Genomic DNA, 21,106 nt, shown 5'->3' with positions numbered 1-21,106 from the left:
TAGCTTTATTGTTCAAGTCATTGTTTTTACTATCATGTTTGATCCACGTACGTGGACATCTATTGCTTCTACATTAGACCTCATTTCATCTACTTCTTTTTATGCTTCTTTTTTATCTCAATTGCATAACTTTTTTCTACACTCGATAAGCATGTGTTTCTATTCTTTTGGCTTACACACTGGTGAGGAACCAATATAGAGCAAACAATCGACCATTTAGATGAGTAGTATGAGCTATTGGCCTTCTAATCTTTGTTTCGTATACTTGCATTGACTTCTCCCAAGTACATGTTTTCTTCTATCTGTAAATGTTGGTTTGATGATTTGATTTATATGTAATACGAGCGCCATCTTGTTCTTTTGTTTGTTAGGATGCAAAACAAGTTGTTTGTTATTTTTCTTCATGTTTCTTTAGCAGTTGTTTCATATTATCTTACCTCCCAATCCATTATTTTAGTTTGAGAAGTACCTTTGCTTAACATGCAAACATAACAGCTACGTCGCCACTAAAGGGCTTGGTTTTGTGCACTGACCTGGGAGATGAGACCATGTGATCGGTAGCACCCGAATCAACATACCAGTCGGGACGTAAATGATGAATAGAACACTAAGCATTGAAAGACCTAGCAAGATCCGTGTCATTGGGTGATGGAGAGACAACAAATGAAGCAAGACAGGGGCATGATGATGCGTAATGACTGTTTGTGAGACATAACTGACAATGTGGTGGGAGACAACCACGTCCACACCCCCCACGAGATCCATAATAACCACGACGGTGATATCTAGAGGGTGTCGAATACGTTTGAGTCGCGGGAGGGAAATGAGCCAACTGACTTTGCTGAGCTGAGAAAGCAACCGGAGGCTGAGTATCGATGTTATATATGGTCCACAAAAACATTTCATGGGCCTCAGCCTATGCTAGAAGATCATGAGAAACATAAGGCACCCGGGAGGTACGAATAGTGGTGGAGAAATTTTCAAATGAAGCACCGAGACCACATAAGAACCAATGAGTTTTATCATTTTCATCAACTTGGTGACCGATGGCGACGAGTTGATCGTAAGTCGCCTTAAATTTTCTTCCAATATCTGAAACATTTGATGTACTTGTCGTTAGATGGTGTAACTAGTCACATAAATTTTACACTTGTTCCATGGATGAGTTGTTGTATGCTCGTTCAAGTCTAAGCCAAATCTCTCCTATGGTGGAAAGACCCACAATCTCCAAGAATGCCTCCTCAGTTAGCGAGGCTTGAATGAGGATTATAACACGTTGATCTGCCAACATCCATGCGTAACGTCCCAAAAATTATTAGGTAAAAATTTCATTTTTATTCAACCAGAAACACCAATTATCCTTTTCCATTCATTGAAAAGTATATCATAATAAAACTTGTTATCAGAGTACATTCCCAAAATCATAACCATAAAGTACCTAAAACCATAACCATAAAACCGGAAGTACCTAAAACCATAACCATAAAACCGTGGAAACATTTAAAAGTACCTAACGTCCCAAAGTCGTGGAAACATGGGTGGATGTGTTGCGATTAAGTCGGGCCCTTTCTTTTTCGAACCGGAAGTACCTAAAACCATAACCATAAAACCGTAAGCACAAAGCTTAGTGAGTTCCCCAAAATACCACATACCATACATATCATTGGGCCTAGCCCTCACATTGGGCCCAACCAACCATATTGGGCCTAACCCTTCCAAACCTATGGGCCCAGCCCACCATACAAATGAAAGAGTCACAGAGACAGCTAGCATCCTACATAACATACATTGGGCTTAGCCCTTTCGGATCCATGGGCCCAACACAACATACAAATGGGCCTAGCCCAACATCACATGCAAGAGTCACAAAGACAACTTATCATACCAAATCTTATTGGGTCGGCATTGGTGCCTTTGACCCACGGGTACGGTGAGGAGACTCACATCAATCTGAGATATCCGAACACACGCACAGCTGTTACCAGAATCCTCACACCGAACACAACCAAAATATCCCTAATCAATAATTAAGGTTATTTCCCAAAACCCAAGGTCCAAACTATATCCTATCCTTCCAATGGGTAAAACACCATTTTACCCTTCCCATATCTGATCCAATAACCCATGACCCAAACTCCAAAAGACCCAAGGCCCAAAAGAAGATCTCTGGCGTACGCCCACATTCCCAACTCGTGTGCCCCGCGTATGGCCCACTGAAGCACAAGGTACAAATCGATAAAGCTCAATGATGGGGACTTCATGCATTACGCTGAGCGTACACATACATACGACCAGCGTAGTCATCAGGTGACCAAGCTTCATATTAAGCACTTAATGCTTAAGACCAAAACGTCCAAACTCAGATATAAACTCTAAATGAGGTCTTAAACCATAAAGTTGCCAACATTACTCCTTTGCATGTCTTAATGGGTCCCAAAACCCATTTATATCCTTCTAAACCCATAATATGTACACTAACTTTAGCATGATTCCTCAAAACCTATCAAGATGAAATTTTTATGCACCAACAACCTCAGAAATGCTATGATCTAACATTCTAAGCTCCTAGAGTAGCTCATACTCACAAGGATGACTCAAAGGACCATAATAAACCCAAAACAAGCCCTAGACTAGATCTAACACATAGACTCATCAAGTTAGAAACTTTATACTTCCTGCAAGTTGATGAAGATGATTAGAGCTTGGATCCACAAGCTCCAAGCCAAGCAATGCTTCTTACAATATCTCTTCTTCTGCAAAGTCCACCAAGAAAACACTCCAAGGCTTGAGATTTGAACAAGAGAGGCTAGGGTTTCGAATTTAGGGTTAAATGGGATGGAGTCTGAAGATAAGAGGGTTTGAGAATGAGTTAAGGCCTAATAGGGTCCACGAGCCTAAATTAGAGTTCGAGACTGAGTCGCGAATGCCCAATGTACATCTGGTATGCCCAACGTTCGTGAAGGAGCCTTCGTGATCACTCCAGCCATGTACGCCCAACGTACATTCCTTGTACACCCAGCGTACACGGCATGCTCCTTACCGATCAATCTTCCGATGGCCATAAACTTTGCGTCCCAACTCCATTATCGATTCTCTTTATATCCACGGAAAGGTAATGAGGAGCTTCACAACCCTATCTAATTACATTTTACTTAAAACACCTCGAACTAAAATCATTAATTCATGTAAGGCTCGAACCATCACTTTTATCATTATACCCTCGGGCTTCGAAGCGCAAACCGAACTCTTGGTACCCACAACCTACCTTATCCACAACCAAATAGGTCTAAACCTCTCTTTCCCTAAGGCGCAAAGCCTTATGATAATTGATCCTCGGTTCACGGCCTCGAATTATGATTCGACTCAAAACAGGGTGTTACAACTCTCCCCCACTTAAATTAGATTTCATCCTCAAAATCACTCCTTACCACCCTCCTCGCAACCAGACAATCTGACCAATCCCTCTTGAATACCTGATTCGTCGAAAAGGGTTAACTTGCACTTATATCAGCCTTCCAATGCTACCATCGAAACCCATCCTTAAAAAACTCATAAACCCTAATGGTGAAGAAATTATTGATCCCCTGATTGATAGACCAACACCACACTGTTTTAATTCCGAAACCCCCTAATCTTCACCTGACCTTCATACGGACAGGACCATCCGGAAACACAATCACTAGGACCTCTTACTACAATCTGAACTAAAAACATCCTTTTGATCCTGAATTATCCAACTGATACCTTTGGCATTCAGGTCCCATGAGCATAAGTTGCTGATGAAAAGATCTTTTATATATACAAGGCGACTTCCAACGTAAGTCTCGTCCATTTGCCAACCCGTTACACAACTCCTATCCCTCAATCCAAAAATTTACACCTGTATTCTATCTGAAATCCTCTGATTCCACGAAAACCTTCCAGTAAAACGAAATATCAAATCCCCAATCGACTGATGAGACTGACAATCTCACACCTGGCCCCACCACCAGGCTCCTACTAAGAGTCTAATTGATAAGGGCTACCCTAGCCTAACTACCACACAGATATCAACCTCTGACCACAGAGTCGACCCACGATAATGTGATTCAGTACCTTTCTCCAACAAATTTGTATTGGGTCTCACCCACACTACCATATGGGCCTCACCCACGAGTCTGTAACACCCGTGTTTCTAGGCTAGACATTAATGTCGATGTAATAGTCATGGTTAACCTTTGTAACTCATTTTGAAATAATAAGAATGTATTATTTGAGTATTATATGTTTATTGCTTAATTGTGTGACTTAATTGAATTAAGGATAATTTAAGCGTTAAAAATAAAATGTTAGATAAACCCGATATCGATACATGAAGTTGTAGTGGTCGTGACAAGGTTTCCGAATATATAAAGAATGCCGAAATTCGAGTTATAACGAAGAATTTATGACCTGTCGAAGTTTCGTGACAGAACCGGCACGACGCTGTATGACGTAAAATATGAATTTAAGATATAGCGATATCTAGCCTTGGTGATCTAAACGAAAGTCGTAGAATACATTAAACCAAGAGCGTGCATAAAAAGAACGTCTAAATCTGACTTCGTATGAGGAAGTTATGATTTTTCTAAGTTTCGACTTAGCAGTATGCAGCCCGAAACTCGAATATGAGATCGAGTGACTTTCAGCCGAAACAATCTAAACGACAATCGAAGATCTCATCGTTAGTAGTCCAACAGTAAAAAGACAGACGAAAACGGACGTCGGATGAAGAAGTTATGATTTTAAAACGGAGTTTTCCTGTCTCGGCCTACTAAAAATAATACAATAAAAATAAAGTCAAAATTAGCCGACGGAGTCTAAATGAAAGTTGTAGAGCATAGTCTTACCTACGCGCGGATATAAAGAACGTCAAAAACGGAGCTTGTATGCGAAAGCTATGAATCTTTGAAGTTCGAGGCACGCATACCAAAGCTTATTCGAACTACGCCCCGCATAGATCTTCGTACGCCCAACGTACTGCTTGTAGAGGCATTACGCCTAGCGTAATCAGGGTTTACGCCCAACATAAATCGGTGTTTCAGCCCCTATAAATAGAACTCAAGGGCTGCCGAGTTTTGTTGCTCAATTCTTCTCTCTCTCTCTCATTATTGCCTCGTTTTGCGTGCAACTTATACCCCGAAGCCCCGAAATCATTCCCGAGACCCGAAGCAAGTCCCGAAGCCCCAAGGATCCCGAGAAGTAAAGTTTCTGAGCCGAAACTTTGCCCGTGTAAAGCCTGGTTTTGGAGAAAACATCCCGGTTTCATCAAAGATTATTGTTTTAAGAGACGAGGTGCTGTCCGATCATCGTGTTATCGAGTGAGTGTATTTTCGTTTTCTTCTAACACATAGATATGAATTATTCTTTATAAAATATGTGCAATGTGTTTATATATTATTTGTTTATTTGAACTAGTCGTTGAACGGATGTTTTGTACAGGTTTTAAGCTGTATATAAATGTATATATTTTATCTACTAATATGTTGGGTAGAACATGGGTAGACAGTTGGTGTGTGATGAAATAAAATGATGAGAGGCCTCGATGTTGTTGTTGATCTAGTCATCTAGGGGAGTATGGATGACGACCACGGACTCTTTCTAGACAGTCCAGTGGAACGCTAGCAGGCTCATAACCTGTAGGTGTTGTGAATGATGTGTTCACCGGTGTACTCCATCCCCCTCATGGTTGCCTTTAGGACATTTATTGTCAAGGAAACCCCTTTGGAGTAATGTTCGTCCCGATGAAAATCCTAGATTAGGTCCCTTGTGATAGTTGTTCTTTTAGGGACATAAAGTGAGGATAACGGGAATGGGTAATCGGGTTATTGTTGGTTGATGAACTAAATATAATTATTTATTTTGGGTTGAAAAGCCTATATGCTCACCAGGCTCCCAAGCCTGACCCACTCAGTTTCTTTGTATTACAGGTAGTGGCGCGAGAGCATAAGTGGGATGACATTGTCAAGATATTTTTTTTTGATTATAGACCAGTAGTTATATGTAAATGTGTAAGGTCTATGTTCGATCGGAACATGACATCCCGAGTTTTGATATATAATGAAAATACATTTCTTTAAGAAATGCTTTGATAAACCTTATTTTATCATGTATTGTTTTGGGGACAAATTCCGCAACTCTTTTAATCAAAGGATTACTCTGGAAATTATTTTAAAAGCATAAATTAAATCGGTCTGTTCTGGCCGTGATTTTGGGGATGTCACAGTTGGTATCAGAGCATTAGTTTAAGCGAACTAGGAATTTGTAGGATTTCTAGACTTAAACTTAGAATGCTAAGTGAAGATTGTGAGATGAGTGTCTGTTATATTTAAGAGACGAGCACTAGTTTATTTTAGTAAAGTTGCCTAAAATGATTTTATGTGCTAAATGTTATATGTTTGCCATATATGATATTATTTGTTCGGATCTATGGTTTGTTGCTAACCGGATCTGGAGACCTTATGTGTTTAGGATTCTAAGCGTATGACGACGGTATTAGAACTAGCATGTAAACGTTTCGGAGTGATTTGGATAATTATCTATCGTGAATGAGGATCTAAATTCACCTTATTCGGTGTATAGATCAAGAATGGCAAGAACAAGAAGCGGAGTTGGAAACGCGAACGAAAACAGGAATCAACCACCTGTAATCGAGCAAATACCATGTTTTAGTTGTTGCACCTGAGCCGTTGACAATGGCTGGTGTACAATTGATGATTCAGACGATGTTGGATCATCAGATGGAAGAAACTAGACGTCTGCTTCAACAAAACCGCGAAGAACTTTCAATTCAAGTTGAAGAGCCCGAGGTGAATGGAGGGTCGTCGGAAGGAGGTAACTTCAGTGGGACTGTTGGTCAAGCCAACCCACCAATTGTTAGACAAAACAATCGTGATGGAGGAAATGATGGAAGAGGATGTAAATACAAGGATTTTATGGCAACTAAGCCACCGTATCTATCCGGAAGCCCGACGCCGGTGCAAGTTATGGACTGGATCTCCGAAATGGAGACAATGTTTGAAAGTTACGAATGCAGCAACAGGCAGAAGACCGCTCTTGCGATCCCTTTGTTAAAATCTGGAGTGTTGAGTTGGTGGAAGCTGTTAGCTGACTCTATGCCCAAGGGAGAAGCGAGCAAAATGTCTTGGGAAGACTTTGTGGTGCAACTTAAATTGCAATACTGCTCAGAGCAGGACCTTCTGGAAATCAATAATGAGTTTCAGAATTTGAAGAAGGGAAAAATGAGCGTTACTGAATACGCTGCTAGTTTCACAGAAAAGATGAAGCTTATTCCATATCTAGTCCCAACAGAACTCTCAAAGGTCAACAAGTTTTCCCTCGGACTACCAGCGGACTATGGTCCAATGGTTAAGCAAGGAACCACATTGAAAGCCGTCATCTGGGCTGCTAAGAATGTTGAGACTCAGATCAGGGAGAAGGGTCTGGAGAGATCAAAGGTTGGTGAGAAGAGGAAGTTTGATGGGCCTTCAGGGTCCAACAAGAAAAAGAAATTCTCGAAGTCTAGTTCGAGAGGAGGAGGAGGCGAAGCGAAGTGGTGCGACAAATGCAAGAAGAAGCATCATGGGAAATGTGACGAGGAAGTCACATGCTTCAAATGTGGAAAGCTAGGGCACTATGCCAACGAATGCACCCTCACCAAGAAAGTTTGTTATGGGTATGGGGAGGAGGGGCACATCTCGAGGGATTGTCCGAAAAAGAAGGAGGCAGCAAAACCCAACATTCCACCAAAGCCGAAGGCGAGAGCCTTTCAGATGACACTGGAAGCTGCTAAAGAAGAAGCTGATGTCGCTTCAGGTACCTTTCTCATAAACGAATTGCCTGCCCAAATTTTATTTGATTCTGGAGCCAACTACTCCTTTATTTCGCATGAATTTGGTAGAAAACTAGCTTTGCCTGTTGATAGACTAGATAATGCTTTATTAGTCGAAGTTGCTAGTGGCAAGTTTGTACCTGTTAGCCATCGTATGAAAAACATCTTAATCGACCTGAATGGGAATAAGTTCCACGAGGAATTATTGCCTATCGAACTTAACAGTTTCGACATCGTGCTGGGAATGGATTGGCTTAGCGCCAATGATGCCGAAATATTGTGCCGGAAGAAGATAGTAAAAGTAAACCCGCCAGGGAAAGAGTCATTTACGGTGTATGGGGACAAACGTAGGGTAAATTCTGGAATCATTTCTCTAATGAAAGCCAGAAAGTGTTTGGCCAAAGGATGTACATCATATTTGGCATTCGTGATTGACGCAAAGAAGGAGAAAAAGGAGATGAAGAGCATTCCTGTCGTGTGTGAGTATCCGGAAGTATTTCCTGAAGATCTTCCTGGATTACCGCCTGATCGACAAGTAGAATTCTGTATTGACTTGTTACCAGGAACGATGCCAATAGCAAAAGTACCTTACCGATTAGCACCAACGGAGATGAAGGAGCTGATGATGCAACTTCATGAGTTATTGGACAAAGGTTTCATAAGACCTAGTTCATCACCCTGGGGAGCTCCGGTGTTATTCGTGAAGAAGAAAGACGGGAGTATGAGAATGTGCATTGACTACAGAGAGCTGAATAAGGCAACGATAAAGAATAGATATCCGTTGCCGAGGATTGATGACATGTTCGATCAACTACAAGGTTCAAGTTATTTTTCAAAGATCGAACTAAGGTCAGGATATCATCAGCTGAAAGTAAGAGAGCAGGATATCGAGAAGACTGCATTCAGAACACGATATGGACACTACGAGTTTTTGGTTATGTCGTTTGGAGTAACCAATGCTCCAGCAGCATTCATGGATTTAATGAACTGAGTTTGCAATCCGTTCCTTGATAAATCTGTGATAGTGTTCATAGTCGACATTCTGATTTATTCGAAAAGCCAAGAGGAGCATGGCAAACACTTGCGAGAAGTGTTGGAAGTCTTGAAGAAGGAGAATTTGTATGCTAAGTTCTCCAAATGTGATTTTTGGATTCGAGAAGTCCAATTCTTGTGTCACGTGGTCAAACAAGAAGGGATAATGGTTGATCCAGCTAAGATTGAAGCTGTGATGAAGTGGGAACAACCGAAAAGTCCCACGAAGATCCGAAGCTTTTTAGGATTAGCCGGATATTGCCGAAGGTTTATCCAAGGCTTTTCTTTGATCGCTACTCCATTAAAAGCTTTGACTCACAAAGCAGCTACTTATGTTTGGAGTGATAAGCACAAGGAAGCATTCGAGTTGCTAAAGAAGAAGCTATGTGAGGCACCAATTCTTTCTCTACCCGATGGAGTTGAAGACTTCGTTGTCTATAGCGATGCGTCTGGTGTTGGGTTGGGTTGTGTTTTGACCCAAAGGGAAAAGGTGATAACATATGCGTCTCGTCAGCTAAAAGAGCATGAAAAGAATTATCCCACTCATGATTTGGAGTTGGCAGCGGTAGTATTTGCTCTAAAGATATGGAGGCATTACCTCTATGGCTCGAAGTGCAAACTTTTCACTGATCATAAGAGTCTCCAATATCTCTTTAATCAGAAGGAATTAAATATGAGGCAACGATGCTGGCTAGAATTACTTAAGGACTATGATTGTGAGATACTTTACCACCCCGGTAAAGCCAATGTTGTTGCTGATGCTCTCAGTCGGAAAGTCAATCTTGAAAGAAAAAGGCCAAGAGCGTTGAGAATAGAAGTTGTCTCGACAATTGTGGAGAGTATAAAGAAAGCTCAAGAAGAAGCTTCTGAGAAGAATGACCGAAAGGAAGAACGTTTGGGAAAAACGTTAGTGTTCAGTATAAACAATCACGGACTGAAGGTATTCCAAGATCGTATTTGGGTACTTAAGTCAGGAGGAATAAGAGATCTTCTGATGGAAGAAGCTTACAAAACCATGTACTCAATTCATCCTAGCAGCACTAAAATGTATAGGAACCTAAAGCCCTATTACTGGTGGCCGACGATGAAGGTCGACATTGCGAAGTATGTGGCGGAGTGTGTGACATGTGCGAGAGTCAAGGCACAACATCAGAAACCATACGGGAGTTTAGAACCTTTACCTGTGCCTATGGATAAGTGGGAAGACATCACTATGGATTTTGTCACTAAACTGCCCAGAACAAAGAATGGTCACGACATGATTTGGGTGGTCATTGATCGCTTCACTAAGAGTGCGCACTTGATAGCAGCCAATGAGAAATGGTCTATAGATAAGCTTGCGAATTCTTACGTGAAGGAAATAGTGAGGCTTCACGGTGTTCCGTTAACGATTGTATCAGATCGTGACAGCCGTTTCACCTCAAGATTTTGGAAAAGTCTACAAGAGGAATTGGGTACCAAGTTGTGTTTAAGTACAGCTTACCATCCACAGACTGATGATCAGAGCGAACGAACGATACAAACACTTGAAGATATGCTGAGAGCATGTACCCTGGAATTCCAAGGTAACTGGGACGAACATTTACCTTTGGTAGAATTTTCCTACAATAATAGTTTCCACTCGAGCATAAAGATAACGCCTTATCAAGCTTTGTACGGACAGAAGTTTCGTACGCCGTCTTGTTGGCTTGAGGCTGGGGAAAAGCAGTTTATGGGACTGGAGATAGTCCATCAAACTACTGAAAAGCTGAAAATAATCAGGGAAAGAGTGTTAGCAGCTCAGGATCGTCAAAAGAGCTATGCTGACAAGAAAAGACGACGGATGACTTTTGAAGTTGGAGATTCGGTTTTGCTTAAAGTCTCGCCGTGGAAGGGACTTATAAGGTTTGGTAAAAGGGGAAAGTTAAGTCCAAGGTTTATTGGATCGTTTAAAGTTCTTAGAGGATTGGGAATCAAGCATACAAGCTCGAATTACCCGAAGAACTAAATGGAATTCATAACACTTTTCAAGTGTGTTATTTGAGGAAGTTCACGGGAGAAGTTCCCGATATAATTCCAATTTCTGAGTTAAGAATTGATGAGAACAAAAGGATAATTGAAGAACCGAAGGCAATCGTTGACCGAAAGACTAAGAAGTTGCGACGCAAGATGGTCGAATTAGTACTTGTCCGATGGAAACATACGAATGGGCCAAATCTCACCTGGGAAACGGAGAGTGACATGATGAGTCGCTATCCGTATTTGTTTGTTGTTGTGTGGTTCCGGGGACGGAGTCATTCTAAGATGGAGAGAATTGTAACGCCCGTGTTTCTGGGATAGGCATTAATGTCGATGTAATAGTCTAGGTTAAACTTTGTAACTCATTTTGAAATAATAAGAATGTATTATTTGAGTATTATATGTTTATTGCTTAATTGTGTGACTTAATTGAATTAAGGATAATTTAAGCGTTAAAAATAAAATGTTAGATAAACCTGATATTGATACATGAAGTTGTAGTGGTCGTGACAAGGTTTCCGAATATATAAAGAATGCTGAAATCCGAGTTATAACGAAGAAGTTATGACCTGTCGAAGTTTCGTGACAGAACCGGCACGACGCTGTATGACGTAAAATACGAATTTAAGATAGAACGATATCTAGCCTTGGTGATCTAAACGAAATTCGTAGAATACATTAAACCGAGAGCGTGCATAAAAAGAACGTCTAAATCTGACTTCGTATGAGGAAGTTATGATTTTTCTAAGTTTCGACTTAGCGGTATGCAGCCCGAAACTCGAATATGAGATCGAGTGACTTTTAGCCGAAACAATCTAAACGAGAATCGCATATCTCGTCGTTAGTAGTCCAATGTTAAAAAGACAGACGAAAACGGACGTCGGATGAAGAAGTTATGATTTTATAACGGAGTTTTCCTGTCTCGGCCTACTAAAAATAATACAATAAAAATAAAGTCAAAATTAGCCGACGAGTCTAAATGAAAGTTGTAGAGCATAGTCTTACCTACGCGTGGATATAAAGAACGTCAAAAACGGAGCTCGTATGCGAAAGTTATGAATCTTTGAAGTTTGAGGCACGCATACCAAAGCTTATCTGAACTACGCCCCGCGTAGATCTTTGAAGTTAGAGGCATTACGCCCAGCGTAATCAGGATTTACGCCCAACTTAAATCCGGATTTCAGCTCCTATAAATAGAACTCAAGGGCTGCCGAGTTTTGTTGCTTAATTCTTCTCTCTCTCTCTCTCATTATTGCCTCGTTTTGCGTGCAACTTATACCCCGAAGCCCCGAGGATCCCGAGAAGTAAAGTTTTCGAGCCGAAACTCTGCCCGCATAAAGCCCTGTTTTGGAGAAAACATCTCGGTTTCATCAAAGATTATTGTTTTAAGAGACGATGTGCTGTCCGATCATCGTGTTATCGAGTGAGTGTATTTTCGTTTTCTTCTAACACATAGATATGAAGTATTCTTTATAAAATACGTGAAATGTGTTTATATATTATTTGTTTATTTGAACTAGTCGTTGAACGGATGTTTTGTACTGGTTTTAAGCTGTATATAAATGTATATATTTTATCTACTAATATGTTGGGTAGAACATGGGTAGACAGTTGGTGTGTGATGAAATAAAATGATGAGAGGCCTCGATGTTGTTGTTGATCTAGTCATCTAGCGGAGTATGGATGACGACCACAGACTCTTTCTAGACAGTTCAGTGGAACGCTAGCAGGCTCATAACCTGTAGGTGTTGTGAACGATGTGTTCACCGGTGTACTCCATCCCCCTCATGGTTGCCTTTAGGACATTTATTGTCAAGGAAACCCCTTTGCAGTAATGTCCGTCCCGATGAAAATCCTAGATTAGGTCCCTTGTGATAGTTGTTGTTTTAGGGACATAAAGTGAGGATAACGGGAATGGGTAATCGGGTTATTGTTGGTTGATGAACTAAATATAATTATTTATTGTGGGTTGAAAACCCTATATGCTCACCAGGCTCCCAAGCCTGACCCACTCAGTTTCTTTGTATTACAGGTAGTGGCGCGAGAACATAAGTTGGATGACATTGTCAAGATATTTTTTTTATTATAGACCAGTAGTTATATGTAACTGTGTAAGGTCTATGTTGTATTGTTTATGCTTTTATGTCTGTATCGGAACATGACATCCCGAGTTTTGATATATAATGAAAATACATTTCTTTAAGAAATGCTTTGATAAACCTTATTTTATCATGTATTGTTTTGGGGAGAAATTCCGCAACTCTTTTAATCAAAGGATTACTCTGAAAATTATTTTAAAAGCATAAATTAAATCGGTCTTTTCTGGCCGTGATTTTGGGGATGTCACAGAGTCTCACCAGTCTGCATAATCGAATGGGCCTCGCCCACGAGTCTCACCCAATCGAGTGTTGTACAGGCCCAAAATTGCCTTAGATCCAACGATCCTCATACCAAAAAAGAGAAATCCTCTCACAATATTGTCCGTCTCGACTGTAACATCCATAAAATTCAAGCCAATTTAGAACTTTTCAACCATTCAAAAATCATTATCGGGCCCATGTCAGAACTAACTTTTCAACAAGTAGTAGAACAAGCATATGAGTCGAAGTTTATCTGTTCCTTCTTGGATTAGAAGCGATATCTGGGCCCCTCAATGATTTTGTGTTGACCCATGTATCGGGCCCATGTGAGAACTAAGTTGATGTGTTCAATTAAGTTCTATGTCAAACAAATCGGAAATCGGGAAACAAACTGCTGGACAATAAGTAAGACATTGTTCCATGTATTTGTACGGCTGATATCTAGAACAGAGGATTATATGATCACTTATCTTAAATGGCGTATCATCATCATCTCAGTTCCGCGAGACCTTGAAAGAGCTACGATTGCTGATCAATTCCTGAAGTCATATTTGCAGTTATAGTTATTAGACTTATCCAAGTGGGAGACTGTTGGATAAGGTGTCTAAGTCCATAACTATTTCTGGTATGTACTTGACCCGGTTAGCATGGTCCATTTGGGTTGCATGGCATTGCAATACTTGGATAGACCAAAATGAGAGAAAGGACACTTAAGGTTTATTAATATATTATAAGTTCTAATATATTAATAATATTATTTAATTAGTATTGATCAAAGAATTAATTTGGAATTAATTAAGTGATCAAAAGGAGACTAATAAAATATATGGGGTTGATTGTGTAAATCATCTATTCTTGTATAGTGGGCTAATGATTCATGGTTTGTATGGATTGGGCTAAAACCCATAAGGTGCTCCATGGATAGTCCATGGAGGTTACAAACCCATGGATCATAGAATATGGAAAGCCATGACAATTAGGGTTTACATGGTGTAACCCTTCTTGTGTCACAACTATATAAAGACCCCTAGTCTAGAAAAATCGACTACTACTTGTACAAGATAGAGGGCTAGCCGATTTTGAGGTGTTAGTGAACTTCTCTCAAGGTTATTCCAAGTGTTGTAGTGTTGTGTGAGACATTTGAGGCGTCGCACTTGAGGTGCTAGGCTCACAAGGTTCTCAAGGAATCCAAACTACAAAAGGTATGTTCTTCTTCTTCTAGCATTTATGTTTAAAAGTTCCCCATGGTATGCTAGATAGGTTAAGAACCTTGGAAAATCAAATTTTCATGTATCATAGTAAAACATAGATCCAAGGTTTCTAGGGTTGCATGTACACGTTAGGATGTTAGAATGCTCAAAACCCTTCAGTTGTATCAGAGCCTGGTTTTTTTGTTTGATACTTGATGCAAAATTGTGAAAAAACTCAGTTTTTCTGCACTATGCAGCATGAACTCACCGAGTCCATGGGGGGACTCGACGAGTCCATGACCAAATTCATCCTACTCGTCGAGTAGGTTCGTGCACTCGACGAGTTGGAGCCCCTGAATGCAGATTTTTGAGTTTTCCTGCTGGAAATGGACTAGAAACATAACCCTAAAATGTTTTGGTGTTATAAAACTTGTTTTAGATGGTGTAATGGTTATGCTAATTCATTTTCAATAGCTATCATCAAAATTTCAAGTTTTATATGGTTTATTTATGATTCTTGAAATTGTTGATATGAACTTATGAGTTTAGAAGATCATAGGAATTATTTGTAACCTGCTTGTTAGTTTAATTCTTGATCATTATGTGTTTTAATGGAATCCATAATTTGTCCTCAAGTTATGGATTACCAAAAGTCACTCTTTTAAAGTCCATTATTAAACACATAGGTTACATAAAATGAAAAAGTCTCTCATTTTATTAATCCATTAACTCATAAGTTATGAAAGATGAAAAGTTTTGAAAGTTACAAAACTTGCCCTCAAGTTTTGGAACATGTAAAGTCACTTTAAAAAAAACTTTAGTTCCAACCCCTAGAATTTGAAAAGTTAAAATTCAACCCTTATACTTTATAATATTATAAGTTAATAGTATATATATATATATATATATATATATATATATATATATATATATATATATATATATATATATATATATATATATATATAAGAACAAGTCGTTTTACCGTTAGTAGGCCTCATTCACGAAGCCGGTCTATAAGGGGGGTATAAGGTTGTTGCCTATAAAATGACAGCTTAATGGGTGTCCACTCTCACCCACCGCTTCCTTAATCGGTGGAGGGTCGTTAGCCGAACGGGTAAGAAAAGGACTTTAAATCTTCATTAAAAGTATGATGAATATAAAGTAACTAAATGTTTTTATAAATTCCCAATCTTAGTTACTTTACGAAAATGTGAATAAGGTGCTAACCCATGAAATTACACTTTGCGCTTTGATTAAGTCGTTAGTGGAGCGTGTGTGGTTAACCGGCACACTAACCTGGACTTAACAGGGTAGGAAAAGAGTAACTTAATGTTTATCGTAGTATCGATGGAGCGCGTGTCGTTAACCGGCACATCGATTGAGGAGTAAATATTAAGGGTACCAAGTAATTTGCATGGTTACTTCACACCTTGTTTTGTGATCCTCGGCATCCCAGTCACAAAACCTGAAGGGCACACTCGAGATTGAAACATGCCATTGAAAAGTTCAATGAATCTCAAAGAATCTAGGAGTTTCAAAACCAATTAAAACCTAATAATTTATTTCGTTTTTCACGATGGAAATTGGTGAATCGTCATTCACCTACCTTCAAGTATTTTATAGCTTAGATTACGACATCCCTCTTCTAAGTTATAAAATATTGTGTTGGGTCCTAGCCTTAATATTACATTTGGGTTTCTTATTAAGGACTATCTTTATATCTAATCTAAACTTGTCTTTCTTCTTTTCAGATGTCTTCCAACAATGTTGCTTCTGGCTCAAACCCTACCGGCTTCTTCTCTCTCATGAACCTTTGTGGGAGAGTCATTTTTGATGGATCCAACTTTATGGATTGGATCAGGAACATCAGGATGGTCACTCGGTATGAGGACAAGGAATATGTCCTCGACAAGGAGCTTAAGGAACTCGAGTCGTCTGCTACTCCTGAGGATATCGCTGAATATCAGGCACATGAAAGAGATGCTACCAAAGTGGCATGTATCATGTTGGCCACTATGACAGCCGAGCTCCAAAAGTCCTGTGAGGACTACTATCCTTTTGAGATGCACCAGGATTTGATGGACCGCTACCATGAGAGTGCTCGTCAAGAGCGATATGAAATCATCTCCTCCATGATAACAACCAGGATGAAGGATGGTGAACCCATCACGGGCCACATGCAGAAAATGCAAAGGTATGTGGACCGTTTGCTGAAACTGAATGTGAACTTCCCAGAGGAGTTGGAAATTGATATCATTTTGCACTCTTTACCTTTATGTTATGATCAATTCCGCATGACATACCACATGAACAAGGAAGAAGTTACACTCAGCAAACTTCAAGGACTTCTGAAGACCGCGGAAAGCGGTCTTAAAGGTAAGTCGGTTGTTACTACTCCTACTCCTACCGCGGCCCCTGTCTTGGCAATCGGGCAAGGCAAAGGAAAGAAGAGGAAGAGCCCTTCGAACGGTACCAAGGGAAAGTCCCTTGATGGCTCCTCTTCAAGAGGAACCAAGAAAGGTTTCGTCACTCCTTCTGCTAATCCTAAAGAGGATGAATGCTTATATTGCCATGAAAAGTCGCACTGGAAGCGAAACTGCCCAAAGTACCAACAAGATGTTAAGGATGGGAAAGTAAAACCTAACCATGCAGGTATTTACACTATATTGTCTAATAACTCACGCTATTTAAATTCTTGGGTCCTTGGTACAGGTTGTGGTATTCACATATGTTGTGATTTGCAGGGACTAAGAAGAAGTGAGAATGTGGAGCATGGGAAACTTGATCATGGGAAATAGGAAAGTTACACCTGTCACCAAGATTGGAGTTTATTCTTTATTGCTAAGTAGTGGGTTAACATTAGATTTGAATAAGTGTTGTTATTCGCCTGAAATGGAAAGAAATATTATTTCCTTTCATGGTTTGTACAAACAAGGTTTTACCTTTTCATTTGATAATGATAGTGGTGGTATTAATGCTTTCATTAATAATGTTCTTTATTTTAATGCATTACCTTGTGATGATGTATATGAAACTGTGTCCGTTGTTGATAACCTAGGAAATAATGTATTATGTATCGATTCTTCCACTAGTTTGGATAAAGCATCATTATGGCATTGTCGTCTTGGACATGTAAGCAAGAAACGCATAGGCCAACTCCAAAAGGATGGAGTCTTGGAGTCATTTGATCTATAATCAGATGATAGTTGTGAGTCTTGTTTGCTTAGGAAAATGACAAAGTCACCCTTCACTGGTACTTGTGCTAGGGGTCAGGGTTTGTTGGACCTCATACATACTGATGTGTGTGGACCCTTCAGAACCGCCACAAGAGATGCTAATCGCTTCTATGTGACTTTTACTGATGATTTTAGTAGATATGGATATGTCTACTTAATCAAGCATAAGTCAGAGACATTTGAAAGGTTCAAAAAGTTTAAATAGGAAGTGGAGAATCAGTTGGGCAGGAAGATTAAGATGCTTCGATCCGATCGAGGTGGTGAGTATCTTAGTACAGAGTTCCTTGACTATCTTAAGGAATGTAGGATTGTCTCACAATTGACACCTCCCAGGACACCACAGTTAAATGGTGTGGCTGAGAGGCGCAATCGAACCTTGTTGGATATGGTTCGTTCCATGATGAGTCGAGCTTCGCTACCAATCTTATTCTGGGGGTACGCCTTAGAGTCTGCCGCCCATATCCTTAATCTAGTTCCTACAAAGAAGGTTGCCAAAACACCTCATGAGATGTGGACCGGAAAAGTTCCCAATATGGACCACATCAAGATATGGGGTTGCGAGGCTTTTGTGAGGCGTGAGTCTCACGATAAGCTCGAACCTCAAAGTGAGAGGTGTATTTTCATCGGCTACCCACAGAGATCCTTTGGTTACCTCTTCTACAGACCTAGTGATAATGTGGTCTTTGTAGCAAGGAGAGGAGTCTTTAGAGAGAGAGAGAGAATTCATAAGCCAAGGAAACAATGGGAGGAAAATTGACCTTGAAGAAATTCAAGAGTCAAGTGGTGAAGGAACCTCAAACCCTAGCAATCAACCTGAGGAGGAAACTCCTGTTGATCCGACAGAAGAGTCTGTACCTCTGAGGCGTACCACGAGAGTTAGGAATGCACTTGAGCATTACTATGGTTTCCATATTATTGCGGAAGGTGATACACTTATCAGTGATAGCACAGTGGTAAGTCTGGATGAACCTAACAGCTACACGGAAGCCATGGCAGGCCCTGAGGCTGCTAAATGGAAAGAGGTTATGGACAACGAGATACAGTCCATGTACGACAATCAAGTTTGGAACTTGGTTGACAATGTACCAGGTCGCAAGACAGTCGGTTGCAAATGGATCTTCAAGAAGAAGACCGACATGGATGGTAATGTACACACTTATAAGGCGCGACTGGTTGCAAAGGGCTTTTCTCAAACTCTGGGAGTTGATTATATGAGACATTTTCACCAGTAGCGAAGATTAAGTCTATTAGGGTTATGCTAGCCATTGCTGCATTTCATGACTATGAAATATGGCAAATGGATGTCAAAACCGCTTTCCTTAATGGAAAGTTAGTTGAGGATGTTTACATGAGTCAGCCAGAGGGTTTTGTCAGTGCAGAGTACCCTAATAGAGTGTGTAAGCTTGAGAAATCCATCTATGGATTGAAACAAGCACCTCAAAGATGGAATCTTTGTTTCGATGAGAAAGTCAAAGAGTTTGGCTTTTCGAGGAGTGAAGATGAGTCCTGTGTATATGTCAAAGCTAGTGGGAGTATATTTAGCTTTTTGGTATTGTATGTGGATGACATACTACTGATAGGAAATAACATCCCAACTCTGCAGGAAGTAAAGTCCTGGCTTGGGAAGTGTTTCACTATGAAGGACCTTGGTGAAGCTGCCTATATCCTAGGGATAAGGATTTTGAGAGACAGGAGTAAGAGACTAATTGGACTTCGTCAGAGTACCTACTTGGATAAGGTGCTGAATAGGTTCAGCATGCAGAATTCCAAGAAAAGAGAGTTACCGATCCAGAGTAACGCCAGACTGAGTAAGACTCAGAGCCCGAGTACAGAGGCTGAGATAGATGAGATAAGTCGAGTACCTTATGCTTCCGTTGTAGGCTCGATCATGTATGCTATGAATTGTACTCGTCCTGATGTGGCCTTTGCATTGAGCATGGTCAGAAGATATCAGGGGAACCCTGGCAAGGCTCACTGGACTGCAGTAAAGAACATTCTCAAGTACCTGCGGAGGACTAAGGACTGGGTCCTTACCCTCGGTGGGAGTGATGACTTGAGAGTAGTAGGGTATAGTGATGCTAGCTTCCAGACTGATAGGGATAATTTCCGCTCTCAGTCAGGCTGGGTCTTTACCTTAAACGGAGGAGAAATCTCTTAGAGAAGTTCCAAGCAGGAGACAGTGGCTGATTCAACTTGCGAATCAGAGTATATAGCGGCAAGCGAGGCAGAAAAGGAGGCTATATGGCTAAAGAACTTCATTGGAGACCTTGTGGTTGTACCAGCTATAAAGGAGCCTATGGAGGTTTTCTGTGATAGTGAAAGTGCAGTTGCCTTAGCCAAGGAACCAAGGGATCACGGGAGATCCAGACACATCGACAGAAAATACCATTTCATCAGACATCGAATAGAATAAGGACTCCTCGTGGCAAAGAGGATATCATCGGATGAGAACCCAGCAGATCCCCTCACGAAGGGACTGGGCAGGGTTAAGCATCTCTAGCATGCAAGGCGCATAGGGCTGAAGGATGATATTAGTTTTAGTAGTTAGATAGATTTGAAATGTGTAAAGTGTAATTGACATTTGATGATGAATAAAAGTAGTTGTTTATTTATGAGTAAAGTGTTGCTATCTTTTGTCAATCGTTTACTATCATTTCATTTTGCATGTTTTGACTTCCAGAATAATTATGTTATGGTATATCATATTATTCAAATTCTCCACAGCCGGTCATATGTTGGAAGTAGATATGAATCAAGACTTTCATGAGTTGGATTGTAGATGTCTAAGATGTTGGACATAGCAAAGTGTTGCTGCAACACTCATGCGTGCTCATAAGTTCTGAGTATTTGATTCAACCCACGCTCACTGGTATCACTTCATGGAATTTATCTCGAGTGATCGTGAGACGGTAATATCATATAAGTCTTCAAACCTAGAGATATGACTTGTTGCCTATGAGTTGGTTATACATTGATTGTACGAAAACGCATTGGTAACTCGATGTTATAAAACATGCCTTTGTGTATGATTCAACAAGTAGTAGAACAAGCATATGAGTCGAAGTTTATCTGTTCCTTCTTGGATTAGAAGCGATATTTGGGCCCCTCAATGATTTTGTGTTGACCCATGTATCAGGCCCATGTCAGAACTAAGTTGATGTGTTCAATTAAGTTCTATGTCAAACAAATCGGAAATCGGGAAACAAACTGCTAGACAATAAGTAAGACATTGTTCCATGTATTTGTACGGCTGATATCTAGAACAGAGGATTATATGATCACTTATCTTAAATGGCGTATCATCATCATCTCAGTTCCGCGAGACCTTGAAAGAGCTACGATTGCTGATCAATTCCTGAAGTCATATTTGCAGTTATAGTTATTAGACTTATCCAAGTGGGAGGCTGTTGGATAAGGTGTCTAAGTCCATAACTATTT

The sequence above is a fragment of the Lactuca virosa genome, chromosome 9 (assembly GCF_052849685.1).
Source record: "Lactuca virosa cultivar CGN04683 chromosome 9, Lactuca_virosa_CGN04683_v6, whole genome shotgun sequence".
Taxonomy (NCBI): domain Eukaryota; kingdom Viridiplantae; phylum Streptophyta; class Magnoliopsida; order Asterales; family Asteraceae; genus Lactuca; species Lactuca virosa.
This window is presented reverse-complemented; position numbering follows the sequence as displayed.